Source organism: Bubalus bubalis, chromosome 14, assembly GCF_019923935.1.
Source record: "Bubalus bubalis isolate 160015118507 breed Murrah chromosome 14, NDDB_SH_1, whole genome shotgun sequence".
Classification (NCBI taxonomy): domain Eukaryota; kingdom Metazoa; phylum Chordata; class Mammalia; order Artiodactyla; family Bovidae; genus Bubalus; species Bubalus bubalis.
The window spans coordinates 47,959,479-47,981,684 of record NC_059170.1 but is presented as its reverse complement, the minus strand read 5'-3'; the positions used below and the strand labels follow the sequence as shown (position 1 = coordinate 47,981,684).

The 22,206-nt window shown below is 43.2% G+C and overlaps 1 long non-coding RNA gene across 1 annotated transcript; it reads left to right on the top strand.

Moving 5' to 3' along the window:
• The first annotated feature begins 12,716 nt into the window (after positions 1-12,716).
• LOC123329227 lies at positions 12,717-21,861 on the top strand. Its single transcript, XR_006544589.2, has 3 exons — positions 12,717-15,045; positions 18,486-18,608; positions 21,661-21,861. It is a non-coding gene; the product is annotated as an uncharacterized LOC123329227 (long non-coding RNA).
• The last annotated feature ends 345 nt before the right edge of the window (positions 21,862-22,206 follow it).

Below are 22,206 nucleotides of genomic sequence, written 5' to 3'. Positions count from 1 at the left end.
GACCGACCTTGCATACAGAAAAGAGCAGCAGCCACTTCCAATGCCATTGTCTGAACCCACTGAATGTTTAAGACCACAGGGTCACAAATAGTACTAGGCAGTCAGGAAAGCAAGAGAGGGTTGAAATGGAAAGCAAGGAGTTTATCCACTACCATATTTAATTTTGGGTGATGATCAGTCCTCCAAGAGGAAGTAACTCAGCCACAGAAGGTGCTTCATCTAAAGGTGAGACCAGTTTAGTTTTGTTGCCTCTAAATTTAGCTGCTTCAAAAATATATAAAGCAAATTCCATAACAAACAGGGAAAGTGTGTATGCAGTGCATGGAACACTGATCTAACTCTGGGTAAAGGAAGTGGGGCAGTGCTTACATTTCAAACAAAAATTTTACATCTGTAATTAACTTAAATTTATCTTCAATTTAGTTTTCCTGTTCAACTTCCAGAATATTTTAACTGTAAAATCCCCTGAATGAAAAAAAAAAAAAACTTGGTAATAAGAAAATCTGGTACTACTTTGTGAATCAGCTTTTTTAATGGGCATAAATATTTCCATGTGTACGCATGCTTCTCTCACCACTGACTGCATCGCACTGCCTTTATCTGTGGCTAAACAGACTACAACTGGCTGAGTACAGCTTTGTATTGATGGGTTCCCAGGAAAGCAGACAGTGAGTGAGGTTGAGTGAGAAGCGCAAGAGATTGGACGTGGGGGTGATGTTTGTGAAGACCATCCAAGGAGTAATGGAGACGATCTGTGGTTCAGACCATGGTTCATATGTGGCACCTGTAAAAGGTGAGAGAGTAAGAAGATGGAGAGAGGATGGACTCAGATCTCAGCAGGGAGGGTGGGGGGTGGCTGATAAATTTTGACCAACCAGCTGGAACACCCTGGAGCAATGACCTACTGGATAGAAGATGCTCCATCATTGGCTGGATGCTGCCCAGGAAGTGTGGTCTTGGCTCAAAAGCTGAGGCAGATCCTAAAGACCCTGTGCTGGAGGCTGTCAGCTGACTTCATCCCTGCAGTGTGTTCTTTCTTGAATGGGTGTCTGAGTAGCACACCCCAATGACTGCCAAAGTGCATCTCTGCATTGCATGGATTTGCTTTTCCAAACATCTGTTAGGAGTGTCTCCTCCACAAGTCCAGTGGGGCTCTCTGTGAGCGGAAATGTAGGAGTGGGAGCTTGTGGGTCCAACTGCAGACCCAGTCACTGCTGTTGGCCTCAGGATGGTCACTGCTATTCTTCCCTGCCTTGCAGCATCCACCCTGAATCCCTTCACTCTCAGCTCTTACCACCGCTGATCCTGGGGGCTTTCCTCAGGCACACTCTCATTTCCTGAGGGATCTTTGGTGAACCCAGGTCTCTGAGTGGTCTAAGAAGCACCAAGAGGCACCCAAGTCATTCTCCTGAGTTCCACACCTCTCTACCACTGGTGGGGATCTGCCTTTTGATCAGACTCAGTTATCTCTGCCAAGATGGCGACTCCTTTTATCATCCAGGGAGCAACTGGAGCTCACAGTTTGTGAGAACACTATCGTGTTCCTAGTACAAGACCTCTACCTCTGAAAGGCCCAGATTTCTGGGGATAAAAAGCACAAAGGAGCCCAGTGGGTCACTGTGAAAGACGACAAGGGGGCCACTCCATCTACCCATCCCTCAGTTCCAGATCCCACATATCCTTCCTGCTGGGGACACAATGCCAGAGAGAAGTGCCTGGTCCAGTAGATCTTGGTATTCTCAGCGAGTGAGGCACCCCTCTTCCCAGAGCATGATCTCCAGGCTCGAACTCCAGGCAGCAGCTCTGGACAGAGTGATGTGTACTGAGACCAGTGAATGGTGTGTCACGGGCCACTCCTGACCTCCTTTGCCATGAAGGTTTTCCCTGATGGATGTTGAGTTGTGTGTGTGGGATCCCGTGCCTGTAGGTCAGCCATCTCATAACAGTGCTGCCTGAACCTTTATGAACAGGAAAAGCAAACTCACATGTGAATACGTGACTGTTTTTGTAATAGCAAATTATTGGCTCTTCTAAGAAGGAAGGAAGTTAAGATAGTCAACTTGTCACCAAGTGGTTGGCAGGTCTTCTCCAGGAATTGTGCCATACTGCGGGTTCAGCGATGGTGTCTGCTGCTACCACTCTCTGTGGTGAGTGGAAGGCCATGGAGGTAGGCCTATGTACATCTGTCTCGGTCACCATACTCACCCCATCCACGTGCCAACTGTGCCATTCTAGGCTGGCTGGTTACAAAGACAGGCTAATGTCAACTGGTGACATCATTTTGTTGGCTTAGTTGTTCCATGTCCCTTCCAGGGTGTCCCACCAGGCTTTCTGGTGGCCATTAATATGTAGTACACAGCTCTTCAGACTTTATGCCCTTCTCCAATGTCCATCTACCTGCTCTATCCCCAATGCTTCCTTGTCTGACTTTCCAGTCTTTGTCTTTCTAGTCCTTTACTCATGAAACTGCATATAGTCTCACCTTAGGACACTTCTCCTTCCACACAAAGTGGATAAATAAATATAGTGTTCAAAGCTCTGCCCATGAGCAGAGTAAAGATTGTCTCTTGCCACTGTCCATTTTCAGCTTGAACCCAACTGCCGAGCCAACCCATCCAGAAACCAAGCTTGCACTTCTTCCTTCAGCTGGTCATACAGGCCGTGTACTCATCAGGGTTCTCCAAAGACACAAAACTACTAGGATTCTGATGGTTGAGAGATGATAGATGGATGAGTGGATGGATGGATGGATAGATACATAGATAAAGATAGATAGACAGAGACAGATAAACAGACAGACACATACAGAGAGAAAGAGCATGAGTCTGACCACTGGAAGGTTAAAAACATTGCTGCAGTGCAGGTCTCTAAATCTTGAAAGGTTTGTCTCTTAGCCTCTGGAGCACATATTTCTCACCAATCCTGGCATTCTAGTCCCCTTTTGTTCTCCTGCCAGTCAGCTTGATGTGTATATATATATATATATATACACAATTTTATTTATTTATTTATTTATGGCTGTGCTCCAGAGGCTAAGAGATAGTTTCAGCAGCTCTGCCATGTCGAGGCCATGCCTGGTTGTGTGGTACCCACTCTGGAGAGATCACAGTAGGTGGATACTAGCCTGGAATGTAAGCACCTGAAAGGAGATGGTTGGGCTCTGGATTGGTTGGTTTGTATTTGAGAATGGTTCCCACAAACACGTTGTTTATTGTCTTAGGAACGGGCAAACCCTTGGGAAGGACTATCCCTCCAGGTTCCAAGATGTCAAAGCATAAGAATACAGAAAACAAAATCCATGATTAATATAATCCTGTGTGTGTGTGCTAAGTCACTTCAATCATGTCAGACTCTGTGTGACTCTATGGACTGTAGCTCGCCAGACTCCTCTGTCCATGGGATCCTCCAGGCAAGAATACTGGAGTGGATCACCGTTTTCTTCTCCAGGGGATCTTTCTGACCTAGGGATCAAACCCATGTCTCCTGTCTCCTGCATTGGCAGGCAGGTTCTCTACCACTAGCGCCCCCTGGGAAGCCCTCTATATAATCCTAGGATACAATATTATTTTCTTTTTACTATTTTGGCCCCAAAGAGTAATCTTGGCAACTTCCACTTGGCCTTCCCTACTGTAACTAAAGATTAACCCAATGGCTGGGTTTTTCCAGTGACCAAGTGTGTCAAGACTAACTGTACATTCAGAACCTGGAGAAATGATCACCAGGGACAGGAGGGGCATGAGCAACTATAAGCTGGACTTTGACCAGAATTCCATTTATTACCTGAGTCCCCTATGCCATCCTTCTAACTGTGGGGTCATAATAAAGCTTCAAGCCTCCAACATGCCAATGCCTGTTTAGAATCTGTATCCAATAATCATCCAGATGTTTGAGGGTTTCCTCCCCAGAGTAGAGTCATTTGAATAAACAGTCTTTGGAGAAGGGCTAAGGGGTTACTCCACTGCAGATCTGCTGTGGTTGCTGAGTCCTTTCTCCTGGCAACCTGGCCTCCTTTCTGATCAATGGGTCCCACATTTAAACTGCCTGGAGTTCCAAAATTAGACAAGGGATTGCAAATGTGTGACAGGATCACCACCCTGGGTGTCCATTCTTGCTTTCTTTTGATTAGACACATTAAGAAGTGTTCTCACCAGATTCCCATCATCACTGCTGCCCACGGATTCAGTTCAGTGACTGCCCTTCCCATCCCTCATGGTCAGCAGAGGGGAGCCACTATTGAATTTCCCGATGCCTGGTCTGCCCCACAATGTAACCTTGGGTGGGTCTTCCACTCAGGTGTATCCCCTTCAGAATATCCACTCTCCTGAGCCTTTCCACCCCTCCCTGCACTCTCTGCCACGACATTTTAGACTTTTCAATTCTGCTCAGCATGGGCCTCTCTCCGGTCTTTTAAGAACCAGCCAACAGCAAGTTTCCACCATTGTCTGAGGTCTTTGCCAACATCCTGAGAAAGTGCTCCCAAACCCATAAATTTTCCTTTACTCAATCTAGTGTTCCAGTCCCCTTAATCAACACACTCAAAATCCAGTCCCAGTCCCTGCCAGTGTATGCTGGCTAATTTTTGCTGTTCAAAGGGGCAGTGGTATCATCTCTTTCTAACTTATTGGGCTCACCAGACCGTTCCTGGCTTGGTTACGGTTGTGACTTCGCTCCTGGCAACCAGAAAAGGATGTGGAGGTTCTACAGAGGCTTTCTTACCTTGTGAGGACACAAGTCTGGACCATAATAAGCAAAGGTGAGCTACCTCCATAAGCCTCAAGAGTTCAGAGGGCCCTGGGGAGCCACAATATTTGGAGGTATCTACCCAGGTATCCCATATTTTCCCAACCAGGGCCCTGACCTTGGTGGAACTGTTCAATTATCTTTGAAGCTGGGCAAGTACTTTAATACTGAATTTGGTCTTCTACTTTTTCTACCCTGACTGCAGTAACAGGCCTCTACAAGAGGTCCTCTGGCCTTCATATCTAGTTTTCAATTGTTCCCCTAATTGCCCACAGCTTCCCCTCAGCCCACCATTGGGCATCAATGCCACTCAGCAACAACCAGCCAACTCCATGGTCCTTGTGTGCCCTGCATCTCCTCACCTTCCCAAATACCTGAATCCTCTCTCCAGACAGGGATACTTCCTCTGCTGGAATCTTCTCCCAACTTACCATCAGTGAGAGTTCTAGGAGTTGGGTTACCACCTTGTGCCAGATATCATCCATGCCCTGAGTAAAACTGGGATGGAGATCCACTTCCAAAGACCATGTTAGTACCTCCTCCCTGGACCTCACTGAGTACCACCTGGATCCTTCAGGAAGCAGACACCATGAAGTTTAGAGTGCAGGAAGTTTATTGGGGTGGTGGGGGGGAGGGAAGCGTGAGGCAGAGGAACACTTGTGAAAGATTGCTATTTGTTGTTCAGTCAATAAGTCATGTCCAATTCTTTGCAACCCCATGGACTGCAGCATGCCAGGCTTCCGTGTCCTTCACTGTCTCCCAGAGTTTGCTCAAACTCAGGTCCATTGAGTCAGTGATGCCATCCAGCCATCTCATCCTCTGTCACCTCTTCTCTTCCTGCCCTCAATCTTTCCCAGCATCAGGGCCTTTTCCAATGAGCTGGCTCTTCACATCAGGTGGCCAAATTAATGGAGCTACAGTGTCAGTCCTTCCAATGAATATTCAGGGTTGATTTCCTTTAGGTTAGATTGGTTTGATCTCCTTGCTTCCAGGGGACTCTGAAGAGTCTTCTCCAGCACCACAACTCGAAAACACCAATTCTTCGGCACTCAAGCCTTTTTCTGGTCCAAGTCTCACATCCATACATGACTACTGGAAAAGCTATAGCTTTGACTATATGGAGATTTGATATATTGACCTTTGTTAGCAAAATGATGTCTGCCTTTTAATACACTGTCTAGGTTTGTCATAGCTTTTCTTCCAAGGAGCAAGTGTCTTTTAATTTTGTGGTTGCAGTCACCATCTATAGTGATTTTGTGAAAGATAAAGGGTCTGAACAGATATGGGCAGCAAAAACCTTCAGATCATGACACAGACCTGATGTCTGTGAGAGCAGAGGGGACCAGGATGGGGCAGGAGGCACCCAGTCCACAATGCAGAGCTAATAAAGTCTTAGTCAAATATGGCCCGTTAGAGGCCCTGATGTGGTACCCAGGGCTGGTCCCTAGAATCCCCATAAGCTCAGCCATCACCTGCCTGCTGCCCAGGAAATGCATGGCCACAACTGGAAAGCTGAAGATGCTGAAGGCTCTAACCGCTCTTTTCGATTTACGTCCACAAGACTCTCAGATCTTTGCAGGTAGAGCTCCCTTGGCACGTTTCCCCCTCCAGAGATGGGATCCGGGTCATGTAGTCACCAAGTCCACAGACCTGCATTCAGCCCCTTGCACATACCAGTCATGCCCTGAGTGTTTGCAGTACCTCCACTGAACAAAACAGGCCATGATCCCTGCAGTGGTGCCTTGCGGAGTCTATTCTCAGACAGTGGTGGGGAAGGATTCAAGATAAACCCATAAAATACAAAGCACTTAGACTGTAAGAGCCCCCGGGAGGAAGAAAAGAAAATCACTGGAGAATGAGGTCAGGATGGGGAACAGGGCCAGTGGGCAGAGATCAGGTCATCAAATGAAAGTGGGCGGTCAGGATGGACCTCATCAAGAAGGTGACATGTGAGCAAAGACTTCAAGAATTGAGGGAGTACGTCAAATACATATGGGAGGAAGGTAAGAGAACTCCAGGCAGAAGCAGCAGCTGAAAGACCCATAGGCAGGAGTGGGCCTGGTATATTAGAGTCAGCACAGAGTTGGTGGTCGGGGGGCTCCAGGAGGGGTTGGCAGAGGAGGGGAATCACAGCTTCCAGTATCAGCAAAAGAAACCACTGTGGGGCTGTCAATAAGGGGGCAACCTGACTGTACTTGAACTTGCAAGTCCCCAGGTGGCCATGCAGAGGACAGTGAGGATGCTAAGGATGGTGACCAGTGAGAAGGCTGCACTGGTCCAGGCAGGAGGCACCGGGGCTCCTGGCAGGGTGACAACTGGGGGAGGGGAGAAGTGGTCATGATCGGATGTAGTTTTCAACCATGTGAGCCAAGCTGATTTCCTGACTGCCTGATCAAGATGGACCAGGAGTGGAGAAATAGGGTGCCTCCAGAGCTTGTTAAGCTGTGGAAGGGTGGACCTCCAGCCACAGAACTCTCAACTAAGCGCCCCTCTCCTCACACATCTGTGACCCCCCAGGAGATGACACCTTTATTTCAACAATGAGACATATCTTGTGTATCTTTTCATCAGGGCCTTAAAAATATATATCAAATGAACGACTGTTTTCATTTGCTAGAGCCGCCCTCATGAAGTACCGCAGACAAAGGGCTTAGACACAGGGACTTATTTTTGCACAGATGTGCTGGCTGAAAGTCTGTGATCGAGGTGTTGGTGGGCTTGATTTCTTGCGAGGCCTCTCTTCTTGGCTGGTAGACACCATCTACCCTGTGTCCTCACACAGCCTTCCCTCTGCCTGTATCTGCATCCTCACCTCCTTTTCCTGTAAGGACACCAGTCCTATTGGATGAAGCCCACCCTAATGACTTCATTTCAACTTGACTGCCCTCCTTAAAGACCCATCTCCAAATCCATTTGACCTCCAAATGAATTTGAGGTCACTGGGGGTTAGGACTTATCCAAGTATGAAATTGATGGGGGGAAAAAATCAGCCCATAGTCACAACTAAATGGGTTAATTAAGAAATTTCAGAGACACAAAGAAGCAGCCCAGTGAAGGAAACTAAGATGGAAAATTAAGAAATAAAAGTAGAATCGAGAGATCAATGCCACAAAAGCCAAGAAGGAAGAGGTGGTACCCCGTGGCCAGTGCTGCAGAGAATTCAGGCGAAAGGAAGTGTCAGATGCTTCTCCAGGTGAAGATGCAACTCCTGTAATAAGGTCAGTACCCTTCGTATCCCTGAACTGTATAACTGAGAAGAAATATCCTTTCCTGTGAAGTACTAGCCAGGATCTTTTTGGGCAATCTGAAATCATAACTGGGGAAAGAGAATACTTCAGTATCAGAGAGGTTTGCAAATGTCAGAAATTGTCCTAGAGACAGGCTAAATCCCCTCCAGAATATCTTTCAATCTATTTTTTGAATCTAACAAATTTCACTCAATCATTCTGAGGTTACAGGTTTACTCAAGTAGTAAAATACACCAGATCAGATTCCCAGCCCAGGAGCGCTGAGTCTTGGATCTGAAAAGATTTCTGGAGAGATATTCTACTCCTCATAACATTAACTACAGTAAGACATAGCTCGCTGTACAAAAGGAAGATGCTGTAAGAAGCCAAGAATTATAACTGTGTCATGTCCCCTTGGTATTCCTCAAAAAGCTTGTAAAGTTGCAAGTTTATAAAAAAAATAAATCACATTCACTCAAGGGGAAATGCAAAAATAAAACCACTTTTCTTTACCCTCATGGGAAATGTGAGTATTTTAAATGTTCTAATGCTGACTTTGCAAGTCAGTATATAAGCATTATTGGAAAGTCCCATATTGCCTGAGTTTTATAGCTCCTGGCTCTTTCAGGAGCTCTCTCCATTTAGATCAAAGGACAGTTTTATCTAATCCTTTGAACTAACACAGATTTTTATAACATTGATTGAAAGTCTGGATTGCAAAAGCATTGCTATTGATCCTTATCTGATAACAACATTTTCCTCAATAATTCATCGATCCCTGACAAAATGATTAAAAGCCAACATTTATTGAGACCTCATGACATTGCAGACACCAGGCTAAGTGCTTTGCATCCTGCCCTTTCTTTCTGTCATCCAGGATACCCTACCTTCCTCCCCACAGTCCAGTGACCACAAGACTTTCCCATCTAGTCCCAACTCCTGAAACCCTTCCACTGCATCCCCTGGAATCTGTGGACCATTCACAGCAAAAGTCCCTATATCCCCAATCAAATCCCCAGATACTCCTTGCTCCTTTTTGTTCTGACAAAAACTGGTGCTTCCCTGAGAATGCTGCACCATCTCCCCCTTCTCATAATGGCCGTTTGTCATTCAAAGACATCACACACTAGACCTGGAGGTAGTTGGAGACACCCTCCTCCTCCCCCATCCAGATCCTTCTCCTTCCCTTCTGCCTTAAATCATGTCATCATACATCACCCCTGCCGCTCATTGTTCCCCACCTTTCTCAGCAACAGCAACCCCTGGCTCTTTAGCACCCTCTCTAACACATCTCCTGTCTCTCCCCAGCATTTTCATACAAGGGTAATAATCTCTCCAAGGCCCCACCTTCTCACCCCATTCAGTCATGCTCACTCAGTTACTTCGACTTCTTTCTTCACGTGAAAGAAAGAAAGTGAAGTTGCTCAGTCGTGTCCAACTCTTTGCGACCCCATGGACTGTAGCCTACCAGGCTCCTCTCTCCATGGGATTCTCCAGGCAAAAATACTGGAGTGGGTTGCCATTTCCTTCTCCAGGGGATCTTCCCAACTCAGGGATTGAACCCGAGTCTCCTGTATTTCAGGCGGACGCTTTAACCTCTGAGCCACCAAGTAAGTCCTCACGTGAAAAGCCACTCAATTCCTTGGTAAAAAGAGATTCCCACTGCTAGGAATAGATCTGAAAAAAAAAATAAAAACATTAATTCGAAAAGATACATGCCCCCCAAATAGTTCACAGCAGCATTATTTACAATAGCCAAGACATGGAAGCAACCTAAATGTCCATCCATAAATGGATAAAGAAGATGTGGCTTATATATACAATGGACTATTACTCAGCCTTAGAAAAGAGCAAAATTTTGCTATTTGCAGCAATGTGGATAGACTCAGAAGGCATTATGCTAAGTGAAATAAGTCAGACGAGACAAACACTATATGATTATCACTTATGTGTGTGTGTGTGTGTGTGTGTGTGTTAGTCGTTCAGTCATATTCAACTCTTTGTGAGTCCATAGACTATAATCTACCAGGCTCCTCTGTCCATGGGATTCTCCAGGCAAGAATACTGGAATGGGTTGCTATGCCCTTCTCCAGAGGATCTTCTCAACCCAGGGATCGAACCCAGGTCTCTCACATTGCAGGCAGATTCTTCATTATTTGAGCTACCCGGGAAGCCGAATATCACTTATCTGTGGAACCTAAAAAGTACAACAGACTAATGAATACAACAAAAAAGAAGCAGATTCACAGATACAGAGAACAAACTAGTGGTTACCAGGTGGCAATATGGGGGTAGGGGATTAAGAGGTACAAACTATTATGTATTAAATAAACTATGAGGATATATTGTACAATACAAGGAATGTGGCAAGGAGTTCATAATAATTAAAAATGGAGTATCACCTTTAAAAATTGTGAATCACTATATTGCACAACTCTACTTCAATTTAAAAAATTTAAATAAAGTATAAAAACTGAAGCCTACCATTAACAAAACTCAGTTTTTACGATTTCTAGATGAGTTGGTAGTTGGCCTGTCTTTTAATGTGGATCAAATTTTTCCCTAAATTGGGAGGTTGAGGTTAGCAGTTGCTGACTATTATACATGGGATGGATAAACAACAAGGTCCTACTGTGTAGCAGAGGGAACAATATAGAATATGAAAAAGAATATATATGTATAACTGAGTTACTTTGCTGTATAGCAGAAATTAATACAACATTTTACTGATATACTTCATAAAATTTTAAAAAGAAAAGAAAAAAATCTCTCCCTAAAATATGAACAACCTATTCTTGAAATATAGGAGACATCCATTCTGGAAATACATTTACAAGCCTTAAGTGGTTTTTTGTTTGCTTGTTTGTTTTACTTAGGAAAACAATGCCAGTGTGATTTTTTAAGTTTTGTCTAATATTTTCCCAATAATGATAAACACTCTATAACTTGGCCTAATAATTTGATTCATATGCATATAGAAAATTTTGCACATACAATTCATTTTAAATCAAATATTTCTACTTCCTGATGCCAGACGTAATATCTAATGGGCTAATGAAGCAAGTGCTTATTTTAGAATATTTCAGTGTTAACAAACACAAAGCACGGTCATTTTTCATCCTCTGGTGCCTCTTCACAGCAAATGACACCACCATGCACTTAAGCTGGGAAGGACCCCTCCCGCAACAGGTTACAGAATAAGAGGTAAATGGAAGTAGTACAAAAGTTTAATAATTCCCCTTAAGCTTTTCAGAAATCCCCTCCATTAATATCAGTGTCTAGTTTTCTTTGAGGCTTTCATCTGAAGGAATGTATTATCAGCAATTGTGAGCAAAAATGTTTCAGTTTATACACAGCCATCTCCAGACTGTACATATATCTGCTTTGACTCACCTCAGAAATTCAAGCAAAACAAAGTTATGATCAGTATATAACAAGCAGGTCATGGGGTTAATGTCTGATTCTAACACTGACATCTTATTTTAACTGCTCGGTTCAGTTCAGTTCAGTTCAGTCACTCAGTTGTGTCTGACTCTTTGCGACCCCATGAACCGCAGCACGCCAGGCCTCCCTGTCCATCACCAACTCCCAGAGTCCACCCAAACCCATGTCCATTGAGTTGGTGATGCCATCCAACCATCTCATCCTCTGTTGTCCCCTTCTCCTCCTGCCCTCAATTTTTCCCAGCATCAGGGTCTTTTCAAATGAGTCAGCTCTTCGCATCAGGTGGCCAAAGTACTGGAGCTTCAGCTTCAACGTCAGTCCTTCCAATGAACACTCAGGACTGATCTCCTTTAGGATGGACTGGTTGGATCTCCTTGCAGTCCAAGGGAGTCTCAAGAGTCTTCTCCAACACCACAGTTCAAAAGCATCAATTCTTCTGTGTTCAGCCTTCTTTATAGTCCAACTCTCACATCCATACATGACCACTGGAAAAACCATAGCCTTGACTAGACGGACCTTTGTTTGGCAAAGTAATGTCTCTGCTTTTTAATATGCTGTCTAGGTTGGTCATAACTTTCCTTCCAAGGAGCCAGTGTCTTTTAATTTCATGGCTGCAATCACCACCTGCAGTGATTTTGGAGCCCAGAAAAAAAAAAGTCACAGCGTGCAAAGGCGGCAGAAGGTACCACCCAGAAACAACAAAAGATAAACACCTACCTAACTATCCACAACAGATGTGGCGCTTTCAAGAGATGAAAAATATTTAATATTAAAGCAAAAAATACAAAGTAAAGCCAGTAAATGACCTCGATTTTAGCCCAATGAACTATCCAAGGCCCAGTGTAGGGTGCCAGAGACATTGAATCCAATTTTTGAATGAAAGAGTTTTAGTATCACTTTAAAACTCGTTTTATAGAACAAAAATCATCTCTTAACAGACCCGTATTAAAATCTTTTTTTCTATATATTAAGAATCTGTCAGGGCTTCCCTGGTCCAGTGGTTAAGAATTTACCTTGCAATGCGATGACACAGGTTCAATCTGTGGTCCAGGAGGATCCCACATCCCGCAAGGCAACTAGGCCTGTGCGTCACAGCTACTGAGCCCGCGCATTGCAACTACTGAAGCCTGAGTGCCTAGAGCCCATGCCCCACAACATGAGAAGCCAACACAGTGAGAAGCCTGTGCACCACAACTAGAGAGAGCCTGCACACAGCAACAAAGACTCAGCGCAGATAAAAAAATTTTTAGCTAATAAATACATTTAAAAGAAAAAAAAATCCATCAGAAGATGGTAGCTCTCAAATCCATTCACCTTTCAGAATAAATCTCACATGAATTCATCATCCATGTTATGGCAGAATTTTTTTTTAATACTGATTTTTGAGGGGCGGGAACATTGGTCAGGACCTACAGTCTGTCCTCCCTCTCCCATCTCAAGGTGGGGCTCCCTGGGGGGCCAGGTGCCCTCCCTGGAGCCCACAGCATGCGACAGGGTGGACAGCTCAGAGAAAGGGCTCAGAGAGTCTTGCATGGACTATGAATTAAACAGGCAAGTAAAGGTCGAAACTTCAACTCTTACCAACGATAGTTGGGAGTGCCTTCTCTAGGCTTTTCTTTTCTTTTTTTGACCAAATTTATTTTTTATTGAAGGATAATTGCTTTATAGAATTTTGCTGTTTTCTGTCAAACCTTTCAAGTCAAAACTCCCCCATCACTCCCCCATCAGAGGACCGGGAAAGTCATTTTACACAGCAGGGCCGTGGTTACAGCATCCCACAGACACCAAGGGCGGCACAAATCCATCTAAGCCCAGAATTATGTGAGAACCTTTGATTCTAGAATGAAAGAGAACAGTTCCCCATCTCTTCACTCGGGAAGAGAAACAGAGAAGAACTTGCACCAAGAAAGAGGCTCACGGGGCCGTAGCCCAGCAGACCGCACTGGAGCAGCCCCAGATTGAGTGCACGTGGCTCCCAAGGCCCCAGGTGCCAGCACTGAGCTGTCAGGGACTCCACATTTCCCCAAGAAGCTCTGCTCTCAGATAAGGGCAGCTCTTATCAGGAAGCGTGAGTGTGCCCAGTGCTGTTTACTTTGGCAGCAGCTCCCTTTCTCCTCTCTAATTAACTGAGGCTGATGAGTCCTCAGCAGCCCGGAGATCAGAGGAGACTGCGTGATCTCAGGCCCTTTCCCTCCTCTGGTCCCCCGGCTTGGCCTCCCTTGGCATTTTTTTCATTAACGTGGAGAGCAAATTTCACCCACATCCTGGCCTAGCATCAAATTCCAAATCAGTGTTTTACTCTCAGAGCCCCTCTGTCAGCAAAAGTATCTTTACATCTCATCAGACATGAGCAATGGTTTCCCCATGGCCTCCACACGGATGAGACACCCTTGTCCCAGCTCTCCTGCTACCTCTAGAAGAGCCTCCACCCCATATTCTAACCTGGCCTCCAGAACATACGGCTAAACACTCCATAATGCATGCGTGTGCACCATCACGTCATCATGTCTGACTCTTTGTGACACCATAGACTGTAGCCCACCAGGCTTCTCTGTCCATGAGATTTACCAGTCAAAATACTAGCATGGGTTGCCATTCCCTTCTCCAGGGGATCTTCCCAACCCAGGGATAGAACCCAAATTTTCTGCGTCTCCTGCATTGCAGGTGGATTCTGCCGAGCCATGGGGGAAGCCCTCCATAATAATCAACCTCAACTCCATCAGAGGAAATGGTCTCCGTGAGTCCCTGGTACCACTGTCAGAGCAAAGGCAATCAGCAAGCCCACAGCTGATCACCTATCTTCTACATTAACATGAGGTAATTGGCAGAGGACAGAGGCCACCACCCACGCACGTAATTCACTTAGTACTTAGGTAGTCAGTTATTCTGGTACCTCAAAATTACTTTTCACCCTGATTTTTTTTTATTTTTATTGTGTGTGTGTATCTACCAACCAGGTCTTGCTTCAGATCTTCTAATTCAAAACAAAACCTTCATATAATTAATTTTTTCACTTTAGCACTAGGCTCAACTAAAGGGCACATTGCCAGAAACTCAAATGCTGTACCACATTTCATTTAAAAGGGTAGATTTCCCCAAAACGTCCTTAAGACTAGTTCATAGATTAAAAACAGCTAGGGTCAGCTTCTGATCAAAAATAACCAGAGAGTGGGGTTACCCATGACATGTTTCCATAGATTCCTCGTAAATACCTATCAGAAAACAAGCATCATCCCAGCTGGGAATTTCCTAGCTTCTTCCTGACGATGAGAACCGTTTCTATTACTGTAAAATAATCTGATGAAACCAACATGCATTGGCAGCTGCCCACATTCATAGTATTTCCTATCTGGTTCTGTAAAGCGTATTCAAGCACATGGTCTCCCTCAGATAGAATCCATCATTTCCTACTTATGCTGTTCACCTGGGGCTTAAATCCTTTCTTTCAAGTGTCTGCCTCTTCCGAGAAACTTAGACTCAAGGGTGCTTCACTCCTACAGTGCACCTGAGTTTCAACAAAACTCTTGATCAAAATGGAATAAATCTTCTCCTTTGATCATTGCAACAGCCCTGGCTGGTGGGCAGAGGAGGAGGCTGGAGCTGGGAGTTGTAACTGCTAAGACTGGGACGCAAGGTAAGTGACAGAGGACAGAGGCACCTGATTTACTTAGTACTTCACTAGTCAGTGGTTCTGATACCTCAAAATTAATTTGTACCCTGATATTTTTAAAATATTTATATTTAGTACATTAATTTACTCATAAAAATTCTAAAAATGTACACTTTTTTTCTTTTTAACTAAGTGTAATAAAACATAAAACCTCCCCAAATAGAGTACTTGACATGCACAATTCAAAATCAAACTAGCAGAATATTAAATATTTACAAAACTATATCTTTTAAAAATATAAAGTTACATCCAGTTTTGTAGAACTGATATAAAAGGATGGCTCAAAAACAGGAGAATTTTTCTTCACCCCTAAAAAGAAGAATCTTCGCACCCTGATATGTTTCATGTCTCCAAGTATGTTTTCATTTCACTGAGGGCAGAAGTTACATTAATAGCACACATTGTCCACTTGAGTTGATCTTGACACAGTTTGGATTCCTTACTCATTACAAGGAGTATGAAAAATCATACTTAATAACATTAACATAAACCATAATTTGTAATTTATGGAAATTGTCCAGGACCACTAAGAGAAATGACCATTGGGATCCACGGGGAGTGAAGCCTGAACCTCGCATTCCTTCCGGCCACCAACTCCCTGGCTTTTCTCCTTCATTCTGTCTTTCTAAGATTATTGGCTTCCAAGCTTGAGACCAACACAAGCCTAAATCAGGCTGGTAGTTCAATATTCCAATTTCCTCTCTGGAAATCCTTGGTGGTGGTGGTTTAGTTGCTAAGTTGTGTCTGACTCTTGCAACCCCATACACTATAGCCCACCAGGCTCCTCTGTTCATGAGATTTTCCAGGCAAGAATACTAGAGTGGGTTGCCATTTCCTTCCTCAGGGGATCTTTCTGACCCAGGGATCAATTTCATCCTAAAACCCAAGACTAGACTCAATCTCCCCATTATTCCCAGTCCTAGGAGAAGAAGTTCCAAGCTGAGATGGATCCACCCCAGCATGAGATTCATGTCACCATGGCAACCAGGCATCTGTTACTTTCACTACTGAACTAGAACTTCTAAGGGGAGATTATGTAAAATTCAATCTGTAATTCCAATTGTCAGAATGAAACTTTACTTCTGTGATTGATGTCTTCCAAGGTCAATAGCTGAACTTCTAGGCATCATTCAGTATTATCCTTGTAGTGTTTTTATTTTGATCCACCAGCTATGTGTTTTGCTTCTATCAAATTCCTATCATAGTCCACTTGATTGACAGATTATCCTTCACTTACATGGTTTAGCCGGTAGCAAGAGTTTCTTATGTCTTTCCCATAGGCCCCTTCTGTCTTTCCCCTCTAAGTGGTAAATAACTTGAAGGCGAGGGGTCAGCACCCTTTTCTTGTATCCCCTTTACAACATCCAACTTGGAATTTTGTGTCAAATGGGTGTTCAAGAAAGGCTGCTTAACTAGATTATTTTCTAGAATATGGCAGAACTTAAACAGAGATTTTTAAAAAGTGCCTTACACGTTGCATAGAATGGAAGAGAGATATCCCTCTTGAAACACTGAGGTCTGGATGAGTAAGTGCTAAGTCACTTCAGCCATGTCCAACTCTTTGTGACACTATGGACTTGTAGCTCACCAGGCTCCTCTGTTCACAGGATTCTCCAGCTGAGAATACTGGAGTGGGTTGTCATGCCTTTCTCCAGGGGGTCTTCCGGACAAATTCCATCACTCTTCTAAGTCTTCATTTCTTTAAAAGTGTAGAGATAAAGTATACACAGAACAGCTCTCTTGTCAATAGCCACCAGACTGGACCCTTAAAATGTACCCAGAACAGTCAACAAAAGAAATCAAGACACCAGCCATTACATTCTAAATTACACCAGGATTTAGGCATGCTAAGTCGCTTCAGTCTTGTCCAACTCTTTGCAACCCTGTGGACAGTAGCCCACCAGGCTTCTCTGTCCATGGGATTCTCCAGGCAAGAGTATTGGAGTGGGTAGCCACTCCCTTCTCCAGGGCACCTTCCCTACCAAGAGATCGAGCCCAGGTCTCCTGCATTGTGGGCAGATTCTTTACTTCCCTGGGGAAGCCCAGGATTTAGGATGGGCAGGTAAAAATACGTCACTGGACTTTATAATTAAAAAAAAATCACACTCAAATGTGTTTGAGAACTAACCTGATGGCCACTGAAACTTAAGTTCTTATTTGCACAGTGCAGTCCTTTCCAGGTACATGTCCTCTTTAATAAAACTGACACCGGAGCCTGCATCTGTCCAGTGTCACGTGTCAAACATTCCGTCCCAGAAGTGCCCGCCATCCAGAAAGCAATGAAACCAGAAGTCTGCACTTGAAACATTATTATATGTCTGAGATTAAAAATATGTCATCTGTTTTGCCAACTCTGTTTTCATACTGAAATGGCTTGTGTAGTTTTTTCCCTGTGTGATCACCATTATCCTGTCATGCCACATCTCAAAACTGGAAATATCAGAAACTTATCATCAAATTTTTCGATCTAATTTTCTATCATTCACTCAGTTTGCTGTGTGGGCTACAGGCAGCAGCACATGGCTTTGCAGAATTATTCACTAGATTAAATATACTATATGGTAAATAAACACTCAACACCTTTAGCAGTAGGAACAAGAAATTCATTTTAACCTCATATTGGCCAATAGCTTCCTAGATGTCCTTTATTTGTCTTCAAGCGGTTTACAAGGACCAGGCAGACTTGCATAACTTACAGCAGATCAGCAGTAGTGCCCAGAACCTGAGTTTGGCCCCCTTCCCAGTGGGCATCTACACCACACGAGGACATTAAATCAGGCAAAAAGACCTTGGCACTAGCTTGGTCCTGTGCTTGACGACTGCAGAAGTCCAGCTTTCCTTCTCATTCATCATCCATTTTTTAATTTGATCCTAGCCCATCTATTAGCAAACAATTGATTTGGGAGAGTTTCACGCTTGTGGTTGTGAAAACTCGGGATTGTTAAGGAGTTGCTGGTGTTTTGATAATTGTTTGTATGGCATGTTTGGGCATACCGCATAATTTCCTTCATAAACATCCCAATGAGAACTTAATTAAGTTCTGGTGAGAAGCAACAACACTCTCAAGAAATAGATTATTAAGAAAACTGCAACCAACTTGGTTCTTGGCTCTGGCAAAACTGAAATTTAGATGACTATAAATATACTCAATTACGCATACTGCCAAATACTATATTTCAGTGTTTGTTCATAAAACGTAATTTGAAATGCATGTAGGATGATACAGCCTTTTTTTTGTAAAAGGAAGTTATTATCTGTGATAAAAGCAGTTGTTGACATTAGAAATGCAGACGCAGGGATCCAGACGGGAAATTTAATAAAAAGAAAACAACTGTAGCAGGGAAAAGGGGGGTTAACAATACGGCAAAGCAAAGCCAGATGTGACTGCAAATATCTACCCACAGGCAAAACCCAGACTCCTACCTTTCAGATGTGCCATCAGCGCCACGAGAAGCAAAACACAGCCCTGGACTTAGAAAAGAAAAATGGACCATTCAATGCGTCACCGCTCACTGTGCAGGACTCCTGTGAGTAGACAGATGCATTTGTTAATTCCTCAGCATCGCTTCCTTTGGAGTATAATGTTAATCGCCTGTGGAGTTCCATCTTGCCAGAGCCCTTCATCCAGCATCCTCCACTGGCCCCACCCAGTAGTCTCATGAACTGGCTTTAATTATATTCCCCAAAGAGTTGCAAAGATCTGAGACCATGCCGTAGGAACTGTATTTCAACATGTTTTACTAGGCTCAGATAATCTGTTAAATGTTAGCTTATTTAAATAAAACCCACTGGAAAGTTCTCCTCTCTTCACATCCCTGCAGTTTTCATCCTGGAAATTATTATCATGGATCATCAGGATCCTGGGAGACTCCAAGTGTGTCTTCCCATGCTCACCAAAGCAAGTTATCACAGTGGACGCAGTCCCTGATGTAGGTTCCATTTGGGGGCTAATATTTTTGTATTTCCTATAAGACAAATGTGTTTTTCGGCTAGTGTTTCACCCAGGATGTCTATGGTGCTGTATTTTCCTTAATGTCCAAAATAATTCCATGCTTCTGAAAATAACTGAAAATTCATAGATCTTTCAAAAGGTGTTTGGGAGGCACCAATTAGATTTATCATTGACTACAAGCATTGCTTGAGTTTGGCTTTTAGATTAGGGATTCATTCTAAGACCCAGAAAGGATATACTAAAAGCATCCAAAAAGTCAAATTTTCTGAGATATTATAGTACAAGTGCAACCCTTTCAAGATGGAAGTTTTAGATAATATTCCAACATTGAGCATAAGTTCACAACCACCCAACAAGAACACCCTTTCCAGTTTGGGAATTCCTACTGCTCAAGACAGCCCATAATCTTAAACATTGCAGACTCCTTGTCTTTTCCTCTTCTCTTCCCAAGTAAATTGCTGGAAGACTCCAATTAATGGGACTAATGAGCATGAAACCTGTGGGTGGTGTGGAAACATTTGGTCCTGCCTCAAACCCACAAAAATTCCAGGAAGAAGGCAGCACCCAAGGGTGTGCACAGGACATCTTCAAAAAGGACAGATCTTGAGATCCCCAATGATTTGCTAAATTTCCTGACTCTATGTGTCCAACAGCCCAGAAAAATTTCTAATAACACATTCTCAGTAAGAATCGAACATTTCACAAGTCTTGCCATGAATGGTTTTGAAAACAATAGCCACCTTCATAGAAATCAGACCTGGAAAGACCTACCCAGGATGTTGTAAGAGTATCCAGGTTAGGGAGTTTAAGAGAGTGGGGGAGCCTGGTGGGCTGCCATCTATGGGGTCGCACAGAGTCGGACATGACTGAAGCGACTTAGCAGCAGCAGTAAACCTTTAAACAAAGCCTTCTAAGCAATGTTTGACAGCACCCAACTGCTAATTGAGGGACTTGCCTGCTGGTCCAGTGGTTAAGACTCTGCACTTCCAATTCACAGAGGGGGACATGGGTATTGAGACCAGTAGCACTGGGGGGAGTCAGTCCTGGTTGAAATTTTCAGTCCTACGGGCCATTTTCACCCACTGGGTAGAAATGCAGAGCTGGATCTTTGGGTTTGTAACTGGCTCCCAATCCTCTCTCTGCTGACATAGCTTGGCAGTCCCACAAGAGCAAGCATATGTGGGGTCAGCTAGTTCAATTTTGGCCAAATAGTAACCATAAAATGGGTGGGTCTGAACACATAATCATTTCAAGTTTTCTAACCTGTAGGGTATTGATAAAAAGGTATTTAATATTTTTAAAAAGAAGATCTGAATATGAAACTCAATTTCAAAAACATTCAGTAACCCCATTTGTGATCATGTTGTGTTGGTTATGATACAAAACAAGATGATTATGTAGATATACTAGTCTTTCTTTTTTTTTTCCATGTACTGATCTTTTATTACAGGCTTATTGAACACTGTATATGTATAAACTGCTATTAGGAGATAAAAATACCAGTGCTAGACTACTACTACATGGGAGTAGTCTTTCATTTTAATTCTAATTATTTGTAAATTTACTTACTGCAACAAGAATCCATGAACATGATGTAAAATTTTAGGAAATACCTGTATGCAAAAAGGAAAACACTATTGTTACCCCTAACCTTAGAGGGTTAGGGTAATCAGAGAGGTAACCGGTATTAGGATCCTGGTTCAGGTCACTCATTCTTTATTTCTTTATTACTCATTTATTTATTTAGCACTATATATATCCTTTCTGTTCTTTATAAATATGCCTATCTTTAAAACATAAAATTATATTCCACATAGGACTTTAACCTTATTTGTATTAAATAATATATCAAGAACGTTTTACTTCATCTTCTATTTTACATAATATTAATAGTGATGTGCTTTTCCACTAAATGTATAGCTGGGCCATAGCTTATTTAAACAAACCATGATTGTCAAGCATATGCCTTTTATGTAATTATACAAAGCACTGCACTAAATGGAAATTTGTACACACATCTATGATGGTTTTATGATCATAAGTTCTCATAGGTACACCCACTACATTAAAGAACCCCGCTTTTCAGGACTTTTCAAACTTAGGATAGAACTAGCCACCACTTACATTTTGCATTCTCACCAACAATATGTGATTCCTCATATTCTTTCAATGATCCTTTTTCAAATGTCAATTTGCTTGGTAAAAAGCAAGAAAAAATGTAATCAGTTTATAATACTTTTCACGCAAATAATACATAGAAACAAACACAAACAATAAAGAAAATATTTTCAATCTGCCAGTACAGTACCTTGAAAAGTACAGTAGTAGAGTACAACAGCTAGCATCCAGGGGCTGGCATCGAGTGAACAGGCAAGAAAAGTTACTGACTGGAGGAGGGAGATGGTAAAGCTGAAGCATCGTCAGCAATAGGAGATGGAGGGCAAGATGCCATTTCACTCACACCTGATATTGATGGAATGAGCTTTTGCATCTTTGAAAGTTTCTAACTTGGGGGTTCAAATATAGGGGATTTACTCTATGTACATGTTAAAGAACTATACTTTAAAAACTAATGAATCAGGGACTTCTCTGTGGTTCAGTGGTTAAGAATCTGCCTGCCAATACAGGGGACATGGGTCTGATCCCTGGTCCAGGAAGATGCCACATGCCATGGACAACTAAGCCCACCTGCCACAACTACTGAGCCCACATGCCCTACAACACATGCTCTGCAACACAAGAAGCCATCACAAAGAGAAGCCTGTGCACTGGAACTAGAGAGCAGCCCCTGCTCACTGCAAATAGAGTGCAACCATAAATAAGTAAAATTTTAAATTAAAATAAATGAATGAATCAAATGCCCATGTACCTATTACCCAGCTTAAGAAACAAATATGCCTGATTACCCAGAGGCCCTGGGAATCCCTCCACCTTCCCCTTCTGAGTTTTGTATAAATCACTCCTTGACTTTCCTTCTAGATTTTCCAGATGTGAGGGCATCCTTAAACAGCACACTATTCAGTTTTGCCTGGTTTTGATTTGTGTATAAGTTCTTCCATGCTTTGCTATTTTGTTTGTTTTGTCCTATTTTGGCTTTTGCAACACTGTGTGTCCGACCTGATCTGTGTTTAGTATCCATCGTTTCCACATATCTAAAGTCTTCCATTACTCAA